Source organism: Globicephala melas, chromosome 6 (genome assembly GCF_963455315.2).
Source record: "Globicephala melas chromosome 6, mGloMel1.2, whole genome shotgun sequence".
NCBI classification, from domain to species: domain Eukaryota; kingdom Metazoa; phylum Chordata; class Mammalia; order Artiodactyla; family Delphinidae; genus Globicephala; species Globicephala melas.
The window spans coordinates 64065630-64082734 of record NC_083319.1 but is presented as its reverse complement, the minus strand read 5'-3'; the positions used below and the strand labels follow the sequence as shown (position 1 = coordinate 64082734).

At 42.9% G+C, this 17105-nt stretch overlaps 1 protein-coding gene and 1 non-coding gene across 9 annotated transcripts in view; both read left to right on the top strand.

The window, feature by feature from the left end:
* The window catches only part of NFIB (nuclear factor I B), a 450728-nt gene that overhangs the window by 93385 nt on the left and 340238 nt on the right, over positions 1–17105 (top strand). The gene's annotated exons all lie outside the window — the stretch shown is intronic.
* Positions 7745–7816, top strand: TRNAH-GUG (transfer RNA histidin (anticodon GUG)). The gene has a single exon. It is a non-coding gene; the product is annotated as a tRNA-His (tRNA).

Sequence of the window (17105 nt, the reverse complement as noted above, 5' to 3'; positions counted from 1 at the left end):
CACAGGTTTTGATATAGATAGATCCTACATGCTTTGAACTTTAAAATCCTTGCATAAGGTTTCACTATAAGCAAGTGTACTCTAAAGGGATTCACCACACAAATAACGCGTACGGGAACTCAATCAGCACCCGGAATTTTAAAAATGCAATTAAACTTGGTGCAGACCCACAGAGCCTTGCCAAACTCTGCTTTAAATAACAATTTAGAGAATCACAAACTTCAATTACTTTTGGCAATGTCTTAGTTTTTCATGAGGCACTATAGGTTATTAAATGTCGCAGCTATTTAGCTTGCTAATGAATAGTTTATCCTACATTCAATTAGGCTGGTTTTCCCTCCTTTTTTTTTTCTTTCTCTCTCTCTCTCTCTCTCTCTCTCCCTCCCTCTCTTCGTTTCAGCCCACTCAAAGAATTGATGATAATTAAGGGAAAGTTGTCAGGGGACCAGGTTTTTCATCCAAGATATCTTTATGGTTCTAGGGTTACCTAGGGTAGAAATCTGGTTTCATCTTGTAAACTTAATATCTATCTTCCAAATCAATAGTGGCTACCATAATGACGATAATAGTAAAAAAAATACGGCAGTGGTATGCTCTACGTAACGTCATTCCAGCCACTGTGAATGTTTCACATCTTTCTCTTAATACCTTTGTATAGTAGGCAAGGAGCAGATTTATGATTCTTTTTTAAGTCAGTGAGGCAAAGAAGGTTAAATGAATGTTCTCAGAGTAGAAACTTCATCATGAATAAAGCAGAACAAAGCATGAACAGGTAATAATGTTCATGCCATCAGGCTATCCAGTTCCCTGGTCTGTCGGTCTGTCTGTCTGTCTTTGTCTCTCTCTCTCGTGATGGAAGAATTGAGAGATCAGTGGATGCTTAGCTGCACAATTTTTCCCATATTTCTAATCTCCGTATTACTGATGTCTGATCAGTTGGGTAGCCGTCCCTTCCAGATCTGTAATGGTGCTTGTTTATTTCATAGCCCCACCTCAGGGGAGATGATGGCCCCAAAGATTATTGACATTCACAGAGGATGTCAGAATTAGACAAAGACCCATATGCAATTCAACATAAGTGTACTTGTGATATGTATTGCAGGAAAGGCAAAATTAAGCTCATTGATAACAAAATACCTAAAGTTAAGGAAAAGAGGCCAATTTAAAAGCCCTTAAGCATTTAGCAGCTCATCCTGCAGCTCTAAAGGGAGACCAAACTTTGGAGTTCTGATGCACAACCAGGCCAATTTAATTTTTTAATCTAGTTAGCCTATGCTGCGTCCTAGGCACTAAGGTTAAGTGTGGGGAAGAGAGAAAGATGAGTAAGATATAGTCCACTCCTTTGCAGAGGTGTGTCATGGGTTTCCCCCCAACGCTACCCCAACTCAGGCCAGGTACCTCATATGCGTGAGAGCTCGGTCACGTTAAGGGCAAACTTGTCCTTGCCGTTATTAAAAAGAAAGATCCAGAGAAAGAAGAGGCCCAGCTGTTGAGCCGAGGGCCTTGATCCTTCTACACAGAGGGGCTTTGAGGGATGACTTCGGCGCCTACATGTCTTAACCATCCCTTCTTCCTCCAACTCCCATGCCACACATCTCCTGACTAAATTGGTTCCAGTATTGGCTCCCGTAGAGCAGAAGGGACAACATGACAGCCCGAAACTTGTCTCCACGTTGGGGGCCTTCTGGATTCTGACGCTGTGTTTATTCCTCTCTCCTTACTCTCACTATGTGTCCCAGTCACGCCCCTATCTCTGGGATGGGAACCACCTGTCCAGACCCTGAGGCATTCTTCCTTCTGGCATCTGACTAGCCACTTGGCCCGGACGCCACTTATCATCGTAATCAGAGTCCAGTCAGTAAACCTCAGGCCACCTCTGGGTCCTGGCATATGTCCGCCCCTCTGACACCTCCTCATCCTGGCCTGGAGCTCACAGCAGCTCCCTCCCGTGTCTGGTCTGATTAAAACATAGCTAATATTTATGAAGCACTGACTCATTGAATGTTTTTTTTTTTTTTTTTTGCGGTATGCGGACCTCTCACTGTTGTGGCCTCTCCCGTTGCGGAGCGCAGGCTCAGCGGCCATGGCTCACGGGCCCAGCCGCTCCGCGGCATGTGGGATCTTCCCGGACCGGGGCACGAACCCGTGTCCCCTGCATCGGCAGGCGGACTCTCAACCACTACGCCACCAGGAAAGCCCAATTGTTCCTTTTTTATGAAGGAAACTTAAGCACAGAGAGATTAAATCATTTCTCCAAGGCTCTCAGCCCCAGAATCTCCAGCAGCCTATACTGAAGTTTCTTTAAGAAAAATAGCTCCAAGGTGATTGGCTAGAACCCTCATGGCCATAAATCCAGAATGCTAACAGGTCCCCATCCTGCCAACACTTCTTTTTCTTAAAACCTTAACTTCCTAATATGATGGGACGAGAAAATGTGGTCTTGGGCCATTCCCTGCCTCTCCACTTTTAGGCGATCCCATTCTCCACCCTCCCCCTTCCTAAGGGGGTCCCACTGCCACCACTTTTCCTAACTCTCTGCCGCCGCAGGCCTTCAGCTGTTCATATTATCACTAATGGATCGGCCCCCCTCATAAGGTTTCCAAATAGAGGCCTGGCCCGCCACATCGTAAAGGTTAGGCCCACGTATTCCAGAGGGCTGTATCAGATGAGGAATTCTATTAGAAAGCTTTGCATCTGGAGTTTTCTAATGGTGCCTCCAGGCAAAAAAAATTAAAATTAAACCAACAACCAACAAGCCTTCCCTCCACCCCCCACTCCCACCCTTGCCATTCCTGCTTTCCCCACAGCAAGATTTCTGATTTGGTTAAATCAAATTCATTAATAAGCAAGGGGGAAAAGCACTCCAGGCAGTGTACCCTTCAAAATGTAACCTGATAGAACATTTTGTGGTTACGAGCATTCTGAAAATAAAGCATTTTCTCTCGTGCTTTGTGATTTCTCATGATCAAAAATTTTCCGATACACGCAGGAAATGCTATGGAGATGGTCAAACCTGAGACCATGGCGCTGTCAGCCTTCTTTATGGTAATGGTGACATGCTTGAAAGTGTGAAATCGGGAGCGACCATTTACTTGGACCTCCTCTGCTGTCAGCCACCTTATTTTTCCCCCCTCAAAGTATTCCCAGGGGTGTGTGTGAGCGATCCTTGATTCCCTTACATGGATCAAATTCTTATGTGTACCAAATTTGTCCAGCTTTTCCCTCCCTCCATTTCTCCCTCTTCTCTCTCTCTCTCTCTCTCTCTCACACACACACACACACACACACACACACACACACACACACACGCACGCACACTGCTCCCTGGGATGGGGATGAAGTTAGAGAAAGAACCCAACAAAGAAGTGGTTTTAAGGTCCCTATAAGGTCATAGCTGTCTGGGCCCTGGCTGGAAACAGGGCTTGGCAGGAGAGGACAGAGGGGCCTTCTTTGCAGGGGGTTCCCAACCTGTCTTTGTCTGAAAACCGGGCCCTGGGCCAGCCGCAACCCAGTGGATTGCTGCTCCTGGCCTCCAGCCCAGTGATGGATCTGACTGTCATTTCCCTACCCCCAGTGAGGGGGGAGGCAAGCTAAGAAGAGGGTGAAGAGGAGGAAGCAGAGCTGGGTCTGGGAAAAGGTAGGAGGGGCGACCCTGGAGGAAAGACTCAGCTAGGGAGGGCGGGTGGAGGCCTCCCAGGGCCCCTCTTGTCAGTCCCTGCTCCCCTGTTGGAATCCATTATGAAAAATCCGGGAAAGGAATGACTCCATCGGAGGGAAAATCTTGTACTCAGGCAGCAAGAGGAAAGGCAGAAAGTCTGTAGCTCCATCAGTTCCAACAATGAGACGCTGGTAAGCAGCAATCGTATTAAGTTTAAAAACTTCCTGAAAAAGGAAGTCCACAATATTCTTCTTTGGGAATGAACTCCGTGGCTAAACGCTCCTCACAAGCAAGACTTTCTTCTTGACGCGCAACTTAAATCCAGAGACCAACCCCTCTGTATTTCAAATATGTTGCCACAGGCAGGGAAATAAGGTTCACGACATTTAGAAGCAGACAAAAAGGACAGCTTCTGTGAACTTAAGAAAAAAAGTATAGCTCTAAGGACTCATCTGTTTGGATCGCTTTTTTCCCTTCAAAATCTTTACATTTGGCTCTTGTCTGTGAATGTCTTTCTCTAAATTAAATGGAAGGCACATCAGAAACGTAAACATTCTGACAGATCCTCTAGTCCAATTCCCCTTACCTTATTTTTTTTTAATTTTTAAAAATCTACTTATTATTTTTGGCTGTGTTGGGTCTTCGTTGCTGCGCGTGGGCTTTCTCTAGTTGTGTGAGCGGGGGCTACTCTTCCTTGCGGTGTGCAGGTGGCTTCTCTTGTTGTGGAGCACGGGCTCTAGAGCACATGGGCTTCAGTAGATGCAGTGTGTGGGCTGGGTAGTTGTGGCTCGCGGGCTCTAGAGTGCAGGCTCAGTAGTTGCAGCACACGGGCTTAGTTGCTCCGTGGCATGTGGGATCTTACCGCACCAGGGCTCCAAACCATGTCCCCTGCATTGGCAGGTGGATTCTTAACCACTGCATCACCAGGAAAGCCCTCCCCTTACCTTACTGATGAGGAAATAGAGATCCAGCGAGGTCTAGTGACTAGCCCAAGGTCACATAGGTAGAAGGACTGGAGAAAGGACTTGAGACAAAGCAGGCTTTCTCTCTTTCTCGCTCTGGTTCTCCACCACGTGGTGCTATGCCTTCCCTGGCTTTCTCTACTTCAGTCTAACTTGAAAACTAACTTTAAGCAATATAGGTGTATATGTATTCCTTTCCATGACATCACCTCATATATTCCATCTGGTTATTCATCTGTTATTCACCTGCATCTGTCTCACTAAACAAAACTGCATGAAATAATGATACATGTCTCTCCTATTCTCTGTTGAATCCTTAAGATCCAGAAAAATGACTGGACTATAGTTGGTCCCCAACAAGTCTTTGTGAGTGATATATTAGCGGGAGAGTGATAATAACATCAGTGTTGACATAATAAAGTCAGAAAAAATAATCACCTGGTAGATTGCAAAGAAGTTGGAAATGCCATCAGAAACCATGTTTTGATTCCATCAATTTACCCCTTTGAAGTGTGTTGTACGTACTGGTGCTTGTAGAAGAAATCTTAATGTATATCCCTAAGAAGACAGTGATGGTCAGGAGAAAAGCCCGGTAGCTGTTCAGAAGCCCATATTCCCCTTTAATAGGCAGGAATATTTCAGAGTCCACCACAAGATGATTGACATCATCAACTAAACGGGAAGCCCATACAGATGCCAAAGAAAAGCCCTACCTGGTGAACCCAGAAGCTGGGAATCTCTCCCGTGTTCGGAGGTCCTGCTCCACAGTCATGTCTGCCTTTAGGCATACAGCCTCCCAGACTTCTCCAAGCTGGCGTTTCCACTAGTGCCATGGCTGGAAGTCAGGAACGCTGTTCACCTAAGATTTCCAACTCTGCCTTCCAGGCACATGGCCCAGTGCTCTTCTTGGTGCTTTAGTAGCAGGGCAGAGTCACGTGACCCAGTCTAGACAATGAGTTTTGAGAAGAGCTTTTAGTTGCTAGTTCCAGACACTCCAGAGCTCTCTTTCCATTTGTAAAGCAATGAAAAAATGTTCATGGAAGTAGCTGTTCCCTTAGCCTGGGTCCCTGAGTGAGGAGACGCAGAGCAGGGCCCTGCAGTGAACATGGAACAAAAGCAAGGGAAAACTTTCCTTATTTGAAGCCACTGGGATTTGGGGGTTGTCACATAGCATAACCTAGCCTGACAGATGCAATGTGTGAGGTAATCTCAGGGGTGGTAATGACTGTGACATTTCATAATATTGCATCCTGTGAAGAGAAAGTTATTCCCTTTTCAAATCTCTTCCAGTTATTCAGATGAGTCGAAGAGAAGCCTTGATCAGAGGCTGATATGTTTTTTAACATCTCTCCTACTGTTGCCCACCTTCCTTTTTAACTGAAAGCAAAACTTGGGCTCAGAATATCTGGCTAGAATTTAATTCTGTTGTTTTGTTTTCATAGTTTATTTCATAGTGATCTCTATTTAGGGAACATGATATGGTGTTTTTCAATTTATGGAATGGTACAAAATAATATAACTGTCATTTCTACAGTGCTTACCATGTGACAGGTCTCCTTAAAGTTTTTGGCATGTCATCACCTATTCAGTCCTCAGAAGAATTCTATGAAGTAGTTACCATTATTATCTCCACTTTACAGATGAGAAAACCAAGGCACAAAGGTTCAAGAAGCAGCCCAAGTTCCCCTACTTAGTGACAGAGCCAAAATTAGACTCTAGAAGTCTGTTTCCACAATTTGTACTCTGTGAGTTGATTTTTTTTTTTTTAAAGAGAGAGATTTCCCTTATTGTTCAATTGGTATGCGCCCATAGCAAAAATTATGACAGTGGTACACAAATGATGGTGCTTCGGGAACCTCCCCTTTGCCAGCCAGGAGATTTGCTTTGCCTTCTTGCCACGGACTGACCTCTTAGCAAATTCCCCCACCTGCATTCCTGTTCAGGCCATAGGGCACTGCCTTGCTTCCTGCCCAGAATGTATAAGGCTTGCTCAGGAACTCAGGGCAATAGTTTTCTTTGTGACCATGGAAGAAAAATGGATTTGTGAGAGTTTGAAGGAAGATAGAGAAGGGGCCATAGATGATCAGAGGGGAGGGAGTGAGGGAGGGAGTGACCATTTGTGTCTGAAGCTTTTATCTGCAGAAATATCCTCCTTCCAGAAGCACTGGAGCTCTTGGCAGCCACCCAACAGATGGATTCGGTTCTTGCCATCCCATACACAGTGCCAACTAGCCCCAGCTGCTCCCAGGGCCTCTCCATTCAGAAGGCTTAAAGGAGACACCCGATTACAATCCAGTGATTAGAAAGAGGTTTTTCTGTGTGTTTCCTTTTAAGGTTTTCAAACCTTGGGGGATAGCTTGTCCAGACAACTTTAATTTTTTTATAACAAGGAAATTTCCTTAAAATGTCTCCTTGAAACTTATTTAGCATGGAGCATTCCAGTTTCTTTGTGTGGTGGGTTGCTAACGTTATCAGAAAGCTTTTTTTTTTTTTTTGACATTACTGTGGCTTAAGACAAATATTCCAGAAAGAAAAAAAACCTTTAGGGACCAATGGATTTGAAAGAAGGCCTTTCCTCAGTCAGGGTGTGCTCACCCTGGCTTCCTCTAATAGGGCAGAACAAGCCTCCCTGATTCTCTCCAGTCCTCAGTCCATTTTGTTCTTGCCATATTTTTTATGTCTCTGCTGCCTAAGCACATGGAAATAAGGCTAGCAGTGAAGAAACCACAAAAGAGGCTCAGGTTCATGTGTCATTTAATGCAGCGTAATTGGTGGTGGCAGTTTGGGGTGGGAAATCTATATTCATTATTGGTTAAAAGTAGGAAGCTTGAGTGAACAGGCTGGGTTCTCTCAGCCTTGTTACTTAGATTATCGTTTCCTGACGGTGACTCCAGTGAATCTTACGTAATACAATTGCGCCCGTCAGCCAAGGAGACAATATTAGTTTCATGTTCAGACACTTTGTTATTGTTCCTTTAAATAACTGGAGATTACTGAAACACTGCTCCTCTTTGCCAATATTAAGAAAATGTACATCTTTAGGCAATAGATGGCAGTGTTTCCACAGATTTTAATATCACAGTGACTCTTAAAGGACTCCTGGCGCTCAGCTCCCCTGTAGCTCGCCGTGATCGTATAGTGGTTAGTACTCTGCGTTGTGGCCGCAGCAACCTCGGTTCGAATCCGAGTCACGGCAGGAGAGGAGAAGGCTTTTGGAAGAGAATAGCGCAGGTCCCAAGCTGTAGCCCATCCAACAACATTTTGCAACCAGGCATAGAATAATAAAAATCAATAAAACAGAAACTGCTACAAATATTTTAAACTTTAGAGAGATGACATATGCAGAGTGGCTTCATTAATGCCCGAATCCTGTTGCAAGCGTGTTGTATGTGGGTTATTTTATTTGCCTTGACGGGATAATATGATAAAACTGGAGTGTAGTGGACATGTAATTATTATTAATTACAACTACTTAAGCTCTGCTTTGAGCAGACTCGTCAAGTCTGCTTGCTTTTGAGCCTTGCCAGGGCTGTACAGTAATAACAACCCTGAATTATTTGGAAAGATGTCAGCGGGAGATGTGGAAATCCTGTTTAACCAGGCATGAATTGTTGTTAGGAGGTTTTTTTCAGGATGACAGAGAGAAAATGAACTGTCCCTTATCAGTAATTGCAGGAAACGTTTTGTTTCTATGATATGAACTGGCTGTAATTTAACTTTCCTGCCTCATTGGATAATGTAAGAAGTCAGTTGTTGCTCAAAACGAAATTCTATGAAGTGGGCATTTGGGTCTGATAAAGGGCATATTATAAGTAGACAATGGGGCTCAAGCAATAAATAATGTCCACATATGGTGGAACTTTTTAATTGACATTTTCCAAAAGACTGGGGTTTGTGTTATAAATGGCTAAATGTTGAACTAATGTGAGGAACACAGCTTTAATGGGCCTTTCTCCAGGACTGAAAAACGTGAACAATACAGCCTGAAAATGTCAAATATAAGTATGTTATAATGAGGTTTACTGCTCTAAAATTATAGTCCGCCATGTTTTAAATGAAGGATCACTAGAAGGTGCTTAAGGCCTGTAGGCCCTATTTTATGGATGACTGAGCAAAAACTCATGTTTGTCATTTATGTAACACTAAAAACAATTTCAAAAAAAAATATATGCTGAGGGTAGGACCAGAGTCAGTGAATTCTTAGAAATTCCAGAGTCAGTGAATTCTTAGAAATAATATTCTAGAAAAATTGCAATGAATATCGCCCCTCTCTTCCAAAAAAAAAAAAAAAAAGAGCCATTTCTATTTGATTAGAGGCTCAGAAAGATTGGCCTCAGACTGTCATGAAGTAAAAAAAATATATATATATATGTCTATTTATTGTTTCTTCCACGACTCACTTCCAAAACCATTTTCCACTCTGAGGTCTCTCTTCCTGTGGTTTATTCTCTAAACCTCCCCATCCCACCCCTCAGCCTCGTATTTCTCACAAATTCTGCCTTCCTATCTCCAAAGGGCCTCGCCTGGCCTCTGCCTCAAGTCTGCAAGACCTCCTCAGCTGGCTGGTACTAATAATGCTTCTAAGAAGACAGCTGAACTGCAATTGTTCTTTAATTTAAAACAGCTTAAAAAATAAGCCCAACCCAAGGCTTTTTGTATTCTGTTAGGAGACTGAAAATGCAATGAATTAATCATTTGAGGAAGGAGATTGTGTCAGCCAGAATCCAGTGGTTGCAAGTGACAGAAACACAACATGTACTGATTTAAAGAGAGGCATAGATCCAGGCACAGGTACAAGGGGCCTTCAGAAACAATAGGAACCAGGTTATTAAAGATGATCAAGACACACCTCTCCATCTCATCCCACATTTCTTTCTGAATGTTGTCTTTATTCTCTCAAACTAACTTCTTTTTTTTTTCCCTTCAATGTTACTTTTATTTCTTTCCTTTGTTTATCCCAAAAGGACAACGTTGCGATTTTCACACATTTTGATATAAGATTCACCAGGCAAACTAAAACCGAACGCATTACAAAGGAAAGTAGGGAAAACAGTGGGCCACTTGAGATGGACATCTGCTAGGTTGGTATTACGTTTTACTTTTTTTTTTTTTTAAACATCTTTATTGGAGTATAATTGCTTTACAATGGAGTGTTAGTTTCTGCTTTATAACAAAGTGAATCAGTTATACATATGCCCCCATATCTCTTCCCTCTTGCGTCTCCCTCCCTCCCTCCCACACTCCCCATCCCACCCCTCTAGGTGGTCACAAAACACCGAGCTAATCTCCGTGTGCTATACGGCTGCTTCCCACTAGCTATCTATTTTACATTTGGTAGTGCATATATGTCCATGCCACTCTCTCACTTCGTCTCAGCTTACCCTTCCCCATCCCCGTGTCCTCAAGTCCATTCTCTACGTCTGCATCTTTATTCCTGTCCTGCTCCTAGGTTCTTCAGAACCTTTTTTTTTTAGATTCCATATATATGTGTTAGCATACGGTATTTGTTTTTCTCTTTCTGACTTACTTCACTCTGTATGACAGATTCTAGGTCCATCCACATCACTACAAATAACTCAATTTCGTTTCTTTTTATGGCTGAGTAATATTCCATTGTATATATGTGCCACATCTTCTTTATCCATTCATCTGTCGATGGACACTTAGGTTGCTTCCATGTCCTGGCTATTGTAAATAGAGCTGCAATGAACATTGTGGTACATGACTCTTTTTGAATTATGGTTTTCTCAGGGTATATACCCAGTAGTGGGATTGCTGGGTTGTATGGTAGTTCTAGTTTTAGTTTTTTAAGGAACCTCCATACTGTTCTCCATAGTGGCTGTATCAATTTACATTCCCACCAACAGTGCAAGAGGGTTCCCTTTCCTCCACACCCTCTCCAGCATTTATTGTTTGTACATTTTTTGATGATGGCCATTCTGACCAGTGTGAGGTGATACCTCATTGCAGTTTTGATTTGCATTTCTCTAATGATTAGTGACATTGAGCATCCTTTCATGTGTTTGTTGGCAATCTGTGTATCTTCTTTGGAGAAATGTCTACTTAGGTCTTCTGCCCATTTTTGGATTGGGTTGTTTGTTTTTTTGATATTGAGCTGCATGAGCAGCTTGTAAATTCTGGAGATTAATCCTTTGTCAGTTGCTTCATTTGCAAGTATCTTCTCCCATTCTGAGGGTTGTCTTTTCATCTTGTTTATGGTTTCCTTTGCTGTGCAAAAACTTTGAAGTTTCATTAGGTCCCATTTATTTCTTTTTGTTTTTATTTCCATTTCTCTAGGAGGTGGGTCAAAAAGGATCTTGCTGTGATTTATGTCATAGAGTGGTCTGCCTATGTTTTCCTCTAAGATTTTGATAGTGTCTGGCCTTACATTGTCAAACTAACTTCTACATGGCAGGAAACATGGCAACCAGCAGCAATTCCTGATCTTTACATTTACAGCATTGCTGCCTGCAGGAAAGCCCCTTAAGTACTATTCAAAAAATTCTGGGGAGAGATCTCATTGGCTTGGTTTGGGTCAGGTGTCCATTACTGGGCCAATCAGTGATGTCCATGGGGACAGAGTCATGTAGCGCAGAGAGTGCCCTTGCCTTGTCTTAAGGCCAGTCCCAAAGTGAGGGAATTGCCAGCCCTGGGACCACCTCACTATTTTCCCACTGCATTCCCACTGCACCATTTGGTGGCTGTCTATTTCCACAAAGCCATGAGTTCAGTTCCCAAACTATTAACATCTCTATTACCTTGTGAAACAAGCAAAGCAGTTGGGGGGCGGATAGTGGAGGGTTTCAGAATATGACAGTTTTGTGGACTCAACTTGGAGCTTAGGGACATAGTCGGAGGAACTGCTTGAGCAAGCGAGCACGTCATGTTCTCCCTGCTCTGTGTCACCCAAAGGGTGCGGGTGCTTTCTTGCCCTTGGTGACTACTTTCCCAGCCTGGCCACGAGAGAGCACAAAGTCTTCTGACTCTGCAGGCAAAAATCTACTTGAACTTGGGCAAGTTACCTAAGCTCTCAGATTCACATAAATAAAGAGGAGGGAGTTAATGCAAGAATTAAAAGAGGAATGTACAAACAAATAAACAAAAAACACTTAGTACTGAGGCTCGTCATACAAATGCAACACTGGCACCTAGTAGGGTTGCAGCAAATAATATTTATTTTTATTCATTCAGGGCCACATGGTGTCCTCCTCCTCCACCCGGCCGCCATGGGTAGAACGTCTAGAGTGAGATTTCCATTAAGAAACAGGGTCCTCGCCATGGTTTCAGACATTTTAAAAAGTGATGGTGTAGACGCTAAACCAGGGGTAGCACACGTCAGAGTCCACTAAGTGACCAGATCTTTATTCAAGTTTGCCATCCTGGTTCACCCCTCTTTACATGGTCACCAGGACCGAGGGTCATAAAAATCAGGGGTTGTTTTCATCAACAGAGAGTTTGTTGACATTGGGTTTCCTATCTTTACTTCTTGCTGATGTTGAAAAAAATTGAGTTTTAGTTCTAAAACCCATATCAAGTTGGTTTTCAGAAATGTTAAAGCCTGAGTTATCAGAGGAAATTAATTCTAATTTTTAATTATATTAACTTCGAGACAATACGTGCTTTTAGTTTTTTAAAAAGCATTTTACAGATATCTCAACAGACCCCATTGTTACTTCCATGCTCACGTTGCCTGCATTTTATACCAAAGCCAATACCTGCTGATGGAAAATCAGAGTGACTCTGATCTAATCCTTCAGAAAATGTCTCTCCAAAATGTCAACTGTAAAGGATTTCAGGGCAAAAGTAAGTCATTCACAAACTAGACTCCCTGACAACTTTTTAACATTATGGATGAAACATTAGAGTATAACAGAATCCTTGTTTTGATCGCATGGGTTTGGCAGCTGTAGCTCTCACCAATCAAGGACATTGTTATCGCTTAGATTTGTTTATTCAAATTGTAAAATAATTTGCTTATTGAAAAGTCAGGAAACCTCCTTTGTCGTCTTTTCTTAGGCATCAACTAAAATAGCAAGAGGAAGTGTTAATTCTCTGTATAACCTATTACTTTATGTCCCTTATGTTGGTGTAGCTGCAGTGGCCTACAGAGTTTGCTCAAGTAAAACATTTTACCTGTGTAACTGTAATGGAGTAGCTAAATTAAAAATTCAGAGCTACATATGCTTGCTTTATTACCATAAGCTTATGGCTTTAGCTGAATGCCTCTCTCTTGCTCTCTAAGAGAGCCTAGAGTAGGCCAGACCTGTTTTCTTAATCTCCATCATTAACCTGTTGAATTGAAGAGAGTTTATATTCCACTATGTTCTAGTCCATACTTTAGTGAGCTTTCATAAATAAAACAAATTAACATTTATTTTTCTGATCAAGTCATCCATTGAAAAGCCTCAAGTAAATCGGTAATCAAACGAGTACTTCATTATTTCAAAATCAACATCTATCTAGTCTCTAATTATAAAGAAGGTAAAGTTTGTTTTTGTGCAATAAAAATACACTAATGCATAGAAAGTGGTTTCTTAGAACCACATCCGAACGGATGGAATTCACTTTAAGGGAGCAGTGTGGGGCAGAAACGATGGCTGGAGGTGTGGCTGCCATCCCCACAGTGGAGGCAGGAGGTGGCCTAGCTCATTGGAGTGGCAGTGTCCCCAGGAGTGGCAGCTGGTGGTGACTTGCAGCGAGAGAGCACGTATCCACCATCAGCTGCAGCAACCTCACCCGCAGGATCCGAGCCCTGAGAGACGACGTGTGGGCTGTTTCTGCTCTCGATAGCTCAGCCGAGAGGAAGCGTGAGACACCTTTCCGGTGCCCCTGCCTGTTCTACGGTGCTGTGACTTATCTCAGTCACATCACCCTGAAAGACTGAAGATCCGTGGCAAAGGCCTGGAAACGTGGGCCTTCCAGGGAACTGACTGGCGGAGGAAAATTCCCACAAAAGCTGAATCAGAGCGAAAGCTTTTCTAGGCAGATGGGGATTCAAATCCAACCTCTGCTGCTCTGACAGCTTGACTTTGCACCTGACCACTTTGTGCTTCGGTTGATTAGCAACACAGGGGGAATATGAGGGTTAGATAAGGTGATGCATATCTGCTGTGACTCCTGGGGATGGTGACAGTGAAGGGAAGGATTCCAGAGAACACAAATTTTTTTCTCGGTCGCTTTTGTGGACTTACCAGCGTTCAAAAGTCAACCCCTCCAAAAACAAACCAAAAAACATGCCTTGGGTGCAACCTCTGGTCGGCAGCAATTTTAACACTCTCGTGTCTTCACCTAAGCCCTTCCACCAGATTTCAGATCACGTTGCCACTGGAAAGATGAACTTCTGTTTTCCAGCTTGTTTGATAATGAGCAAAGAGCTAGGCGGGGAGGTCAAGGTCATGACGACTCCAAGATAAACATGAGTTGCCACTAGATGGCGCTGCTTGTTATTCATCAAAGACAAGGGGCTTTTTTTTTCTTTCTTTCTTTCTTTCTTTTTTTTTCTCTCTCCACGGACTCCTGGCTCAGGGTGTCTGCAACTGGGATCCTAATCATACCAGCATTCTTCTGTTCTCTGAAGGGAAGTTCTATTTTCAGCATATTATCATCAAGATCTGAGGACCAAACAGATTCCGCCTACAATCTGGGGGAATTACCCCAACAGTGTTGCCTTTATCCAGAGGTGATTTTAAAAGAATATGTTGTATTTGGACGTCAACGTTCAAAGGCTCCGAGGCAGAAAATTCCATTTCAAAAGAAAATGTGATTAATGAAGCCACATAAATCCTGTAGATTTATCGAGGCTGGAGCAGTTTCAGAAATCGCACAATACAAATCAAAGACGCGGGTTTTCCTGCATCCTCCCTCACTTTCTCTTATTCTTATTTCCGCACCATCTCATCCTTTCCTCCCCTCTTTCCTTTTCGCAGTTTCGTGAATACATGTATCCCAAACTCCAAAACAAGAGTGAACTTGTTCAGAAATCCTAAATACAGCTGGTTTCAAGTGCCAACCATCACCATTTCTCCTCGTTCTTCCCCCAAGAGATGCAAAGACAAGGTTGAGGCTATAGCAGTGAACTCACACACCTCACAGACTGCTTATAAAAGCTGAGTCAATTCTGGAACTCCATGTAGTAAGACTCCCAGCTTTCGTGAGGGGTCTCACTTAAAGAAAGCCGAATTTAAAACATAATGTAGATCCTTACTGAAGGTTTTCTAGAAGAGGTGGTATGGGAATTCTAGAGACTGCCTAAGGTAGAAATTTATTCAAAAATCTCCTTTAGACCTAACTCTGTCTCCTTCAAACCCCCCACTTATATGAGCCTCTAATTGTGCCCCTGACTTTCCTCCAGGTTCTTGAACCATCCACTCTTCTATATTCCTACGTCCTGTTCACACTCCCTGCTCCTTTCATAAACTCTGTGCTCCCTGACATGCTGGGAGTCCCCTCAGGGCCCTGCAAGTGGTGTCCTCAGGCCAGTCTGACTACATTTGCTTCCACAAATGAGCCCATTACCCAGAGTTTCAACGTAGAGTACAGTACCATGTAATCGAGTGAGTGTCCTGGAGTGGTCTGGTGGTAAAGCACATGAGCTGTAGAAGCAGATTCATATGTTGAAATTCCAGTTCTACCCTTTACTTGCGAGGTGACCTTCGACAAGTTACTAAGCTTCTTTGTGCCTCCGCTTATCCATATGTATCTGCCTCAAAGGGTTGTTGTGAGGCGCGAATGATCTAGTATAGGTGAAGCACTTAGAAGACTGTCTGGTTCAGAAAAAGTACAGTATTCACTGTAACTATTATTATTATCATAATTGCTAAATTATTACTATTATTATATGCCAGATATAATGATAGGTAAGCAGATGGTAAGAGTATACAAAATAGACAGTATCTTTGTCTTCATGGAGCTTTCGGGGTAATGGAAGAAACAGATAAGTCAACTGGCTCTTGCAATGCAGCATGATAAGATTCTGAAAAGGAAAGCCACAGGTATGATACCACTACACATAGATCTTTAGTCCCTAGTTGGGAATCTAGAGAAAGCTTCCCTTTGGCACTGAGACCCAAAAGGGGTCAAGGATTCTTACAGAGAAAGCTACCAATACACTCATCTCTTCCGGTTTTTGTGGGAAGGGCATAAGCAGAAATGAGGAAACCTTGTTCCCATCTTTCTTGGGTGTCAGCCCAGCTCTAATGCAGGGAGTCTTGAAGGGAGCCCAGCGCCATTTAGCAGCTTGGGAGTTCTGCATCTTTAGGAACTCTAGGAGGCTCCCAGGACAGGGCACATATAAAAGCAGTCAAGCAAAAAGATAAAAATGGACTTAATTCTAATTTTCCTCCTGGGCACTCCCTGAAATACCCAAGCATCTTTTCAGCTAGAGGAGTGGTGAGGGCAAGGGTGGACAGTCTATGACATCTCCTAGGCTTGATGAAGCAGCCGGGAAATAGAAAGGTCTATACGCATTGGAAAGTAAGTTTTTCTTTTTTCCTGCTTTTAAGGAATCATAAGCTATCTAGTTTAATCACTTAGCAAACATATACTAAATGCCCATACTGTAAAACATGGAGATGCAATAATGAAGACAAAGCAAGCTCTGAATGAGCTTGCAATCTAAAGGAGAAAATAGGCATAAATTTGATTACAGTCCATCAGAACGTGTCACCATAAAGCCTCGTGGGAACACAGAGGAGGTACAGAAGCTATATAAACAAGACGTGCAGCCTGTATCTGACTTACAGAGATTACGGTGGTAGAGGGGGAGAGGGTACAAGATGAAGGCAGCGACAGGCAAGTCATTTAGAGATTAGCAACGTTATCATACTATGAACAGAAGACTCTCTTTTTCCTTTAAGCCCAAAATTGTCACATAAATTTTTTTTTTTTGTCATATAAATTTAAGATTCTTCCTGAGTCGCAATTCAGGAGGATTTGGGAACACTCCCAGACAAGACCACTCCTCCATCCTCCCAGCCAGTATCACCTTCATCTCCAAAGCATTCCCAGGGAAGAAAAGCAAAGGGAAAAGAAAGTAAGCCGTTGAAAACAGATGAAAGAGATAAAGAAAAGAAGAAAGGATGTTGTGCCTATACAGAAACATGGCTGCTACCAAACTCTCCAAGGAAGCTCATTTTTCTTCCTGTCATCATAAAGGATACCCAGGTTTACCCATTCTGTATATAATAGTTTGCATCTGCTAACCCCAAACTCCCAATCCACCCCTCTCCCACACCCCACCTCCTGCAACCACAAGTCTGTTCTCTATGTCTATGAGTCTGTTTCTGTTTTATAGATAGGTTCATTTATGTTGTATTTAGATTCCACATATAAGTGATCATATGGTATTTGTCTTTGTCTGTCTTCACTTAGTATGATAATCTCTAAGTCCATTCATGTTGCTGCAAATGGCATTATTTTGTTCTTTATTATGGCTCAGTAGTATTCCATTGTGTATACGTACCACATCTTCTTTATCCATTTATCTG